Genomic DNA, 12030 nt, shown 5'->3' with positions numbered 1-12030 from the left:
GCTTAACAAATAGAAGCAGAGCAGATCTAATCAAAACAAAGACACCACCGCAATAGTAGATCGTGAAAGAAGGCTAAAGGAATAAGAGCAATTTATAGGAAAGAGAAAATAGTTTTCCAAGCTCCAACACCAATTGAAGAAAACTAAACCACTAATAATAAAGCACTCATAAAATAAATAACATAAATATAGAAAAACCAAACATGGCGGAAAAGGCTTCAGCCTTACAGCGTTCCTCACATTCTCATTCTCATTATTAAAAAAAATGTTTATGATACATATAAATACATGAGGAAGTTTGTCTCAAGATAGTGCATCTATCTTGAACAAACTTTGTTGAGAAAATATCTCAACAACACACTAATCTAGAGGAACTAGTTGGAGAGAATCTATCATCCTAACTAAACTCCCTAGTTTGAGGAACTAACTCCTAATTCTCAAAATTTGATTTATTTAATTATAATTTTGGATTTATAGTTGTTTTATTATGAGAGTGAGGCTAATAGAGAGTCTTGGCCAAAACTTGGAATCTTTCCACAGAAACCATCTTCTTCTCGAAAGGGAACAATAAATAGATATTAAGCTTCTCCAAATTGAAGAGAGACATCGGTTCAACTTTGTCCTGGATAGATCTCCCAACATTGTATGTTTAACTAGGGTAAATCTCCTCAGTTTAGTTAACTGGAAGATGCATCTTAAAGATCAGGGTTTCAAAGATTGGTTAAAAGCTCTCAGGCGGCCCTGCCTCTTCTTTGATGGTGCCTCTAAATCAAATCTCGATCGAATTGGCATTGGTGGTATCATATTTTATCATCTGGGATCAGATTCAGTGTCTTTTGAGTGGGGGGGCTTGGTACTGGAAGATGCATCTTAAAGATCAGGGTTTCAAAGATTGGTTAAAAGCTCTCAGGCGGCCCTGCCTCTTCTTTGATGGTGCCTCTAAATCAAATCTCGATCGAGTTGGCATTGGTGGTATCATATTTTATCATCTGGGATCAGATTCAGTGTCTTTTGAGTGGGGGCTTGGTACTGAATCTAACAACGGGACTGAGGCTTACGACTTTCTTTTGGGTGCTCAGATTCTTTGTGAGCAAAATTTTAAGAATGTGATTGTTATTAGAAATTCAACCATCCTCATTCACATATGGTCAAAACTTCGATTCCCAAAAAATGCAGACCTTGGACAAATAGTTTCCCAAATTCAACATCAAATGAGGACTCTGGGAAAAAATATCTTATTATCATGTTCTCGAAGAAAATAATGGCAGGGCTGACGAATTGGCAAACAAAGCATGTTGCCGACCCCAAGAAGAGACCGGGATCAATGAGGAGATTTCCATTAAGTTTATTCCCTAATATTTTACTATTCACATGCATGAAAGGACTCAAGTTTATTCCAAAAAACGTCTTTTCCTCTCAGTTGACAGACTCCGCGAAAATCCATAACTTATCTTCATTAATCAAAACTCCAATTCCCAAGCGGATATGAGCTCCTCCTTGAAATTGCCTCCACTGCATTTATCTTTGACGGCAAATCTTCACTTGGTTCTTCACAGAGTTCACATGAATCTTCTCTGCCCTCCTTTACATAAATCTCCCTCGTCGGCCCCCTCCTAGCCCCATCGTGCAACCTCCTTTTGAGCCTCTATCTCCTACTTCGTTCTCTCTGCCCTGTGGTGCCTTTTGTCCCTGCAGTGGACCTCCCTTCATTAGCTGCATAGTTTTCCCTCTCATTACGCAACCTCTCTACACTCAGTGCCATCAGTGTTTCCTGACTTCTCAGCCCTACCCTCTACCGTTTCCAATCCTCACCCAATGGATCTGAATCATGGTTGTCCCCATTGCAGCTCCCTCAAAGTAGAATTTGAACAAGTTAAAGCTCGGGAACTCTTTTGATAAGATCTATCAGTGTTGCTCCCACATTGAACAAGCCCTGTACTCTCTGCGAGACATGGTCAAAACGAAATTTGTTGAGAATTCAAGCTCCAACAACCAAAGCAGCCTTCATCCACATAAGGAAGAAAAATCCATCAACAAAGAGTAAAAGGAGACAGACACAGCTTCGCTCCAAACTCCATGAGAACCTGCTCTCAACCAAAATGAATGTTTTTCTTTTTAGTGTTTTGAGTCTCACCACAGTGAAAAATGAATAGAAAATGTACCCTGCTGCTGCAACAATGTGTTAGAATCTATAAACTGAATGTAGTAGGTAAAATAGGTGTTTTCAGCTCCATGTAAAAGGAGGAAATCACAAATCTAGGACTTTTGCTCCCGTTCTCATCCTGATATGTTTAAAAGCATTGTGCCAAGGCACTAGCCTCCTTTTTTTCGAATGAATATATCATAACTGACTTTGTTAATATATATATATATATATTTGAATCCAACCAATTTTTTTTATTAGTTTGTCCACAAAACTACGAGACTAACTTGTGACTTGAGCAATTGTGACCCAATGACATCTAAGCCATCAAAATCACTTGAAGATCACAACTGACCTAGGGCACACCAAACCGTACTCAGATGAATTGTGCCTACTGGGTTTTAAACCAGTAATCTTTTCACCATAAAATACCTTAACAAATACACTGTCACCGACTACTCTATGCTCTCTAGGCTATTTGAATCCAACCAATTTTCTTATATTTTTTTTTAATAATATGTATAAACATTTTTAATTTATCAATTAAGAGATATAAACCCAACTCTGTAGAACAAATACAAGGTAGAAATAGTTAAGCCTTGCGCTGTGAATTTTTGAAAATCTATCATTTTAAGAAATATTTGCAAAAATATTTTATCTTTTTAGCTATTAACCGTTTTAACCCATCCTGTTTTTCAAGTCCTAAATTTGACAATGGTTTACTCACTAAAATGAGAAGACCTGCTTTCCATCATGGAATTACCAATAATCGTCTCTAAATTGAGAAGAGCTTCCTTGGTTTTGTTCATTAGTTTTCATCGTTTCGCAGGAAATATAACTAAATCACCTACATATATAACTAATATCACTTCCCATGTTACACAATTTATGCCAATTGGAAATTTTATTCTACGCTCCACTATTTTTAATTGTAATGTTTATATAATCCCATACAGATTTTTTACATTGGAGTGTCAAGTGATAATTTGAGACTTAAACAACAGCACTGTAGAGAATCAACTAATATCTCCTGTACACAATGTAAGAGTCTATCTAAAAAGCTCAGATGCAATCATTTTGATGAAACGCACAGGGATACTGTCATTGCAACCCCATTGTTGCAAGAAACATACCAAAAGAAGCGTGAAAGAAATCTTAGTAAAGGAAAATGACAACATCCAAGATTTGGTACCTCTCAAATGCGTTTGAAATGAAATGATTGAAATGATTTCTGCATACTAAATTACCAGCAGGTTTTGCACACAATCGTCTTCCTATGCAATACCGTGGAAAGAAGCGAGGGCCGAGAACACATTCGAAAGAAGAGCTTTTATAATTTAACTTCTGGGGAATGTAAATTATGATACATTATACCACAATTAGGAACCAGTGAAATGAAAAGCAATAGAAGTACAAGCTCGCTCATTACAGTAATAGGCACTGCTTTTCTGCTTATTCCAATATTTGATATTTGATATATCATCAATAGGTATGCGTTTTTTCACATGCCCTCTCCGACAGCACTGCCTTTACCACCATGAGCATTTTTATTTCGAAAACAATGTAGCCTTCAGGCTCAAGGAATGCCCCTCTTGGCATTTCTGTCTGATTTCTGCTGATGGCCTAAATCTCAAGACTATCATACAAACCAGAATAGCACTTAATGGACAAACCAATGTCTAGTACATGCCAGATACATGGTGATTTGATATCAAGCTCTATTCATCATGGTATGGGTAAAATAAAAATTCATGGCTCTCAGCTAGTTCACTGGTTTCTATCAAATGAACAGCAGGAACTCTGAACTCTGAACATTATCAGTTGAGTCCGTGTATCTTACTAGCCGACATGAAAATTACCAGCCTGCCTACTGGTTTCTGCTGCCCACCTTTGATTCCATACTTTGAGCTGTAACAGACTGGTTACCAAGTGCCAGTGCAGCAGATTCAACATGCTGAAGAAGAAACTCGTATATTTTCCTTCGAAGTCTAACTAATGTATCAGCCAGTTCTGGATCTATACTTCCTTCGTCGTCATCAGAATTGGGACCCTTTTCAGGATTTATTTCATCCAACCAGTCATTAACTTTTTTAATCTGAGCCAACATTGCTGCAATTTGGCTATTATCTTGCTGTGTACCTGTTTTTGCTCCAGTACTGTCGGCTCCATTTTCTGTACCACCAGCAACGTGGGAACCATTATCCAAGTATCCTTCGATGAATTTCAAGAACCAGCTTTGCGATTGACTCTGCAGCTGTCTTGCTAGATCTGCAGCTTCATCCAGTCCATTTCCTTTTACCCACTCAACAACCGAATGCTCCTTTTGAGAGGATTCTAAACCAGTTTTGCTCATACTCCTCCCCGATGCATTCTGTGCAGCAGTAACATTTGGTATCCGCCGCAATGCAACCCCTGCTGACTTCAAGGAATACAGAGACTTCATATCCCCATTTTCAGCAGAGCGTCTTTTGTCATTTGGATTGTGAGATGCATTGCCCGTTCCTTTGCTAGGGAGAGGCTGTGTGGATGTGCTAGACACTTTCTTTGAGGATGAAGAAGGCAATAATGAATTCTGACTTTTCTGTGGAGATGGTGTTTCAAGTACAATTAATGGTTTGTTATTACTTGCACATTCTTTATCAATCTGTTTATTGTGTGCCATCCTTGGTGTTGAGCTAGAAGACTGCTTACTAAGAAGAGCAAAGGGAGATAAATCAGTAGCTAAAGCTGCTTGAACCCATGAAGTTGCACTCATTTTTTTCCCTGATGATATCTTCTGAGCTTCCTCCACTGAACTCAAATCAGTTACTTGATCATCCAAACTACATTCAGAACTTCTAGTTTTTGCCAAAGAATCAACAACAGAACATGACTGCCTTAATTGCACGTGAAAATTCAAAAACATCTCCACAGTAGGCTGAGGATTATCTGGCTTTGCCAATGCACACAGCTCTGCAAACATGCTACAAAACAAGGACATCGAATAAAATTTAGGAAAAAAAGTAGACAAACTTGAAATATTGTAGGCACAAAAATCGATTAAATATACAAGTTTGATTATAATCACAACAACTAAATAAAATTCCATATGACAGAGTAGAAAGAAAAGATTTTAACTTATAAGAACTTCCAGCGTAACCTGAAAGCAATAATTTCCAGTGTTGAATATATCGGTATCGGCAAAATATCGGCGAGGGTCCTGAAAACATCTTATCGGCAATATCAGTGAAAATATCGGAAAATATCGGCAAACATAAAAAATCATTTTTTTTCAGATTTTTAAACATAGCCGATATTTTCAAAGTATGGCGATATTTAGCTGATATTTTCAAAATATCGCGATATTTTGACAATATGTTGAAAATATCGCAATATTTACTCAGCGATATATCATTTTGCAGAAAATATCGTGATATTTTCAAATATCGCCGATATATCAACGATGTTATCAACACCGATAATTTCCCAAATAGGTTAACTTCAAAGGAATTTTCTCCAAATAGGTTTACTCGACATTTGTTTTAGATTAAATCATCTATGCAGATAAGTTTTACTATAATTAATGAAAAAAGAAAAGTGAAGTTATTTTCAGGGATAATCAGTTCAGAATTCTGAATATATATATAAGCAGCAACCAAACTGAACCAAATTGGTTTTAAATTGATATGCTTTGTGAAATAATGTTTTATTGTATTATATCAAACTGCCACCATGGATTACCACTTATTTCACATTATTTCTGACTTTTTCTCTACTCGACAATATTTTTCCTATTAGAGGCATCATAAAAGCTCGCTCTTCCTTGAAAGTTCAAAATACTGTTTCAGGCCAGTAGAGCCAAATGATTGTATTGTTGAATAGGGTTCAATTACCATTCTGTTAGGACTTGGGATGTTTTTATGAAACCACAGGGTTTGAAATTTGAATAGGCTGTTCTAAATAGTAAATGGTATTGGTGAATCAAACAGTATCAAGTAGACACCGTGTACTACCAAGTACTCAACAATACTTTTTCTTATTAGAGGCATCATAAAGAGCTCACCCACCCTTGAAATTTCAAATACTGTATTGGACCAGGAAGGCCAAATGATTGTATTGTTGAATAGGGGTCAATTATGATTCTGTTAAGACTCGGGATATTTTTAAGAAACCATTGCGTTTGAATAGGCTTTTCTAAATAGTTAATGGTATTGGCAAAGCAAGCAGTATCAAGTACACACCATGTCCTACCAAGTACCACCAGTCAGTGGTAAGGTGACTAATCAGTGCCACTGGGTCAGCATAAATTGTCACTGAGGATATGCGTAACACTGATTTAAGACTGGAGATACTCACTAGCAGGATATGACCTTAAATGTTCGCAGACTATGGTTAAGGAAAATAAATGTCAATTGGAATAAAGAAGAGACGCTAATCATTAAACCAACCATTGGTTGAAATAGACACTTAGGGTCTACTGTAAGGTTTTAGGTGACATCGAGTCTAATGTGCAAAGAAAAGGCTAGATGGTGAGAACTGAATCTTGTACTGTCAATTGTACAATAAGTCAGGCAATCAAGCTTGAAATAATAAAGATAATCATTACAACCAACCATTGGTTGAAATAGACACTCATGATTGTAAACTGTAAGGTTTCAAGTGACATCGAATCTAAAATGCAAAGAACAGGCTAGATAGTGAGAGCTGAATATTGTACTGTTGATTGTACAATAAGTTAGGCAATCCTTAAATAATAAAGAAGATAATCCATCCGTGATTTTGTTTTGATGTTTTTATGTGCTTACTCTCTGTCCCTGATCATTCTGTTCTTGCTTCTTTGTTGATAAGAGACGAGTCAAAAAATATGTAAAAAAATCGCATCCACTGTTGTTAGTTAAAAACCACTGATAATCAGGTTGGTAATATTTATGAAATAAGTGGTCATGGACTCCAAGTAAATACATTTGACAAGATTATATACACTACAAGTTTTCTGGTCATCAAATTGTTCTGCAAACCAATAAAAGATATCAAACAAAAGTCAGCCAACCACAGGATCAACCTGAGTTGAACTGATATACTGATTAAAGAAATATGACACATTTTGGAGGATTATTTGCTATGTATTTTAGTGCTTCCCTTTTTACTTTGATTGTTATGATTGTTTTATCAGCTCTTGAAGACTGTTATTCTTTGAAAAATTCTGGCTTGCCTACCGTTCGTTGGATCTATGGAAATGGAGTAGAGTTTCAAGTTTCAACATACTTTCTGCTTCAAAATTACCCAAAAGGGATTCAATCCCCATGTTTTCTTCATACAGGAGAATTCCAACCCCTTTATCAATCCCACAATTTATAACTTCTCTTTTATTCCATGCCTGCATTCTGCTGTTTAAACTTTAAAGTAGGATTTGGCATATGTACATAAGTAATTGTGTTTATGTTAAAATTGGCAACTAGGGCCAAACTCCATATGGGTCATCTTATTTATGATAGCTGATGTTTTTTTGGATTCTGCTCTACGAGAAGTGTAGGATTGATCTAAAGATCATCTGATTGCGACACGTAAGAATGAAGATATGAATTTATTTGTATTATTGACAAATTGTTAAGGTCGACCAGCAATCTAAACAGGGATTTTTACCCCCAGTTCATTCTCAACGTTGCATATAAAAGGAGACCTCAAGTCATTATTCCATCATCTCATCTTCACTCATCTCTCTCTCCTCACTTGATTGGGTACACAAATCTGGCAGCTTTCTCACACGTGCAAAATGAGGACGACTTTTCTGTTTTGGGTTGCGTTGACTTCTCTTTGACTGCACTTTGGGTGTGGTTGCTTCTCCTTGGCAGGTCGCAGATTTTGGCACAGAAACCAAGGTGATATGACCTCTGGTTTGACCAGCGTTGACTGCCCTAGTCGCTGGCTGAAGTTTGACTTTTGTTGACCAGCATTTGACTAGACTTTTCGGGGCTGTTTTGGACTGTTTGGGTTTGCTGTTGGAGGCCGAAGTTGACTAGGTTTGACCGAGCTGCTTGAAGGAAGAATTCTGCCCTGTTTGACCAGCATTGACTTTTCTGGTTAGGGCTTTACTGCTGCTGTCATAAATTATCAGATTTGTAACTATCTCTCTGCTGAACTATTGAAAAATATAAGAAGAATTGATCAAGGGTTTCCCCACATTGGGGTTTATCACTGGCTGGTGCCACATCCTGTGTCCTCTTGTCTTGGCTTGTCTTCTACTGTTTACGTTTATGTTCTATCTGCATTTTACTATCATGTTGATGTGATTGCTAAATTAGATATTGATATTGGGCTAATTAAGAAATTGAAGTAAATTGCTCTTAAGCATAGAACATCCCAAAAATTAACATGGTATCAGAGCTGAGGTGAAGACAAAGCCCAAGCAAAAGTGAAAGAGCAATCACCAAAAACAATTGGACAAGGACAAAGGCTCAATGGGTTCCTCATCCCACTTCCCGCTTGAAGACAAGCTCCGTGAAAGATCTGACTATCATAAATGGAAGATGTCTCTTGATCTGACATTGGAAGAACAAGAAGTGTTTGATTATGTAAAGGGTAAAATCCCTGAGCCTCCTTCAAATGCACTGGCTGCTACAAAGAACACCTACAACAAAGCTGAAGTCAAAGCGAAAAATATTATCAGAGACTCCATTGACAAGCCTCTGGTGGTCTACATCTCCGATCTAATCACCTCCAAGGAAATCTCTCACAGGATGGTCAGCATGTTCAAAGTTAGTGATGCACATCATATTTTATTCCTCAAAAATAAATTGAAGGATATTAAGAAGGGCAATGACGAGGATATTCAATCCTACTTGTTAAGGATCATTAAGATCAAGAATGATCTTCTATCAATTTGAGAGGTCTTTCCTGACAAGGAACTTACTATCACTACCCTTGGAAAACTCCCACCCGAGTGGTATATATTTAGAACCACTATTCTCAATAATCATCGAATTCCAAGGTTTGAAGAATTAATGTCGAGATGCATGTTGGACACCTAATCCTAAAGGGTTAGCGTGGAAGTTGAATGGACAAAGCAGTCCAAGAGACCTTGGGATCTGAATGCCAAGAGTCACCTATTGTACTATAAATGTGTATCTTATGTTAATAAAAATATGCACTCACTGATTTATCTTTCCTACTGTCTTGGTTGTCCATGTGTGTTTAACATGGTATCAGAGCCATGATGAGTGGCCTGTTTTCCCTGAGCAACTGGTCTGAGTTGCCTTGAATAGTGCTGGCCTAGTCTTCATTACCTGTAACGCTCCATTAATTGTGCCTGCCTGTTCTTCTGAATACAAAGCGTCATTACACCTGCGCCTCTACTGTCTGACAATTCTCTGTGTTTTTTCAGTAACTATTCTGACGCCTCTGTCATCAACGCCTCTATCCTCTGCGTTTTTTCAGTGAATTGGTATGCGTTTTCTGTATTCTCCCATGCAAAAATGCTTCTGCCATTATTCTGTCCTCAAACGCCTCTCTCGTTCATGCTGCCTCTGCCTCTGATTTCTGAAATCTATTATCTATTGAATGCAAGGTCTTGCCCCTTTCCTCTAAATTCGAAGTAGATGCATCAGTGGATTTCTAATCTATATTTTCTATCGATTGCAAGGGCTCGTTATCTTGATTTTAATAGGCGGCTTAACAGTAGACCAGCGTTCAAACAGTATGGTTTCATAAAATTCAGATTTTATCAGAACTTGAGAATGAAGACAAAGAGGATTCCGTTCGTACTCTGTCCCGTCTGAAGCGATTAACTTCAACTCTACGTCTGCGGTGCTCTGGTCCCCGAATTGCAACAGGTTTTTGGCCTTTGCTATTCCAAATGTTACACTGTTTTGACCATTGTTTTGGATGGATAACATGCGCACTACTTCATTTTATTGTGTTGTGTTGAATGCGTGGGAATTGGAGCTGCGCAAGATGTACTTTATTTTGGGCAGTTGGCAGGTGTGACCCCAATATCAACCATCGTTCGAAAGTTGCATGACCAGCGTCTCCAGTTCCGGTGCGTTGTATTGAATGCATATCTATTGAATTGGTTATGCGGTGAATGTTGTGTGACCACTCTATTATCTGTGTACATTAGTCAAAGGAATCCAAAACATTTGAAACGGTGAATAAAATTGAATGTTGTAACGGTGAAGTTGATGTATGCGTTGAACTCTTTCCAAAAAATAAAAAACAGTTCAACACGTGTATCGAGGTCAGGTGCTTCATAAATCTGGCAATCTGCCGTGCACCTTCAAGATCATCAAAAATGGCAGTTGTACTGTAACTAAAAGAGAAGGCAGTCTTCGCACCTGATAGCTCGTATTGTTGCCGCAGGAACGCCTGTCGCCTATCTGACTGGTCATATGGTGGGTACCGCCTTTTTTTGTAGGTATTTGCAAATGTAATAGACTGTGGGTGTGGGTGTCGTGTCTTCCAACTGTATTCGAAGGATTTTGTTGGAAAGGTTAGGTATAACCTCGGCTCTAGTAAGTTAGATTTCTTGGAAATCATAAACACAGTCTGCAGCTTGTCTACACTATTGTAAAGATTAGTGAGGCAATCAAGTCTCTTTGTTTGTTTCAACACTGAAAGCAATTTGAGAATAGAACCAGTTGGTAACGTGAGAACGCTGAAGAGAATATCGACAAAACGGTTGCGGCTCTTGCAATTTACCTGACCACGTTATGTTTTTTCTATTGTCCTATGTCCAATGCACTAATTTTGACTGAATTTGAAGGTATCCTCACAGCTAGTTTTGCAAAGAGTTCGGTGAAACAGTACCGAAATTTAATGTTGAGACAACTTGCTATTCGAAACCTAAAGCTAATTCTTGGACCATTTCGTGCCCGAATGAGTTTGGAGTTTCATGCAGGGCCATTGCGGTTTGTTTTATCCATTTTGTGCCGAAGGATGCAATGATTCATCTCAACGTGGAGAGATCTCCGAGTCTGCGCCTTCTATCTTGCTGTTTCTGCCACTTTTCTGCATGGCCTGTTATTTTGCTATTGCAGTAGTCATTGTGGGTAGTGAAATGTTGTTTTAAGTATTGAATTTTAGTTGCATCGGAGTTCCTTCTGTTATTCTTTTTTGGATCAGAAAAAGGATTGCTGATGTTTGGCTGATCATCCGTATTTCTGAGCTGAATTGTGGAGTTTATGGGTTTTGGTCTATAAGTGCCAGGAGATCCACTGGACAAGTCTGTTGTTTTGCGACCATTAGAGCCTGCACCTATTCAGCATCTTGCACGTGAGTTCATGGTGAAAACCAGGCGCAGAAAGGGTATGAGTGAGGATGTGAGTATCAACAAATTTTTCGATGATCCTATGTTACTTGAGATGGCAAGGCAAGACGCCGATTTCCAGCAGATCTTGTAGGTTACTCTGTTGCAGAACTTGGGCAGAGTCTCTGTATTGGTAAACACATCCACTGTAGATCATCCATAATACTGATAAACTGCTGCTTTGATCATCTGTGATAAGTTTGCATGCGCAGCTCGGAGCATTGAAAGGAGACTTAACGAAACCAGCCATAGAAACGCCATTTCCAGAGAAAACAATAAAAACCGCACTCCCATAATAGACATATGGTAAATCCTTTTTGAAGCCATCACTCATATGGATTAAGTTCCCTTAAAGACGGTGGTAGTCTATTAAAGTTTGTTGAAATGTTTTGAATGGTGGCATATAATGCTCATATAATGAGATTTTTGGATGGTGGTAAAAGAAAAAAAAATAAATAAATAAATAAATAAAAAAATCCATGTTCTATCTTAATGAAAAATTATCAATTCATTTTATGGACAGAATAGCATGTGGGGTTTTTGATATTTGAACTAATTTGGAGATTGGAGATTATTGAGAGCTTCTTTGTCTTAGCATTGTATTAGA

At 37.9% G+C, this 12030-nt stretch overlaps 1 pseudogene across 1 annotated transcript in view; it reads right to left on the bottom strand.

The window, feature by feature from the left end:
* Window positions 1–3681: 3681 nt before the first annotated feature.
* LOC149257033 (protein CORTICAL MICROTUBULE DISORDERING 2-like) overlaps window positions 3682–12030 on the bottom strand; it is a 72102-nt pseudogene continuing 63753 nt past the window's right edge. Inside the window, exon 4 of the transcript XR_016256574.1 lies at window positions 3682–5106. The product of XR_016256574.1 is annotated as a protein CORTICAL MICROTUBULE DISORDERING 2-like (transcript). The remainder of the gene's footprint in view (window positions 5107–12030) is intronic.

The sequence above is a fragment of the Pinus tabuliformis genome, chromosome 6 (assembly GCF_031772625.1).
Source record: "Pinus tabuliformis cultivar Carrire ecotype Pingquan chromosome 6, CPIR1, whole genome shotgun sequence".
NCBI classification, from domain to species: Eukaryota; Viridiplantae; Streptophyta; class Pinopsida; order Pinales; family Pinaceae; genus Pinus; species Pinus tabuliformis.
Note: the sequence above shows the minus strand (reverse complement) of the source record. Positions and strands in the feature narration are given on the sequence as shown.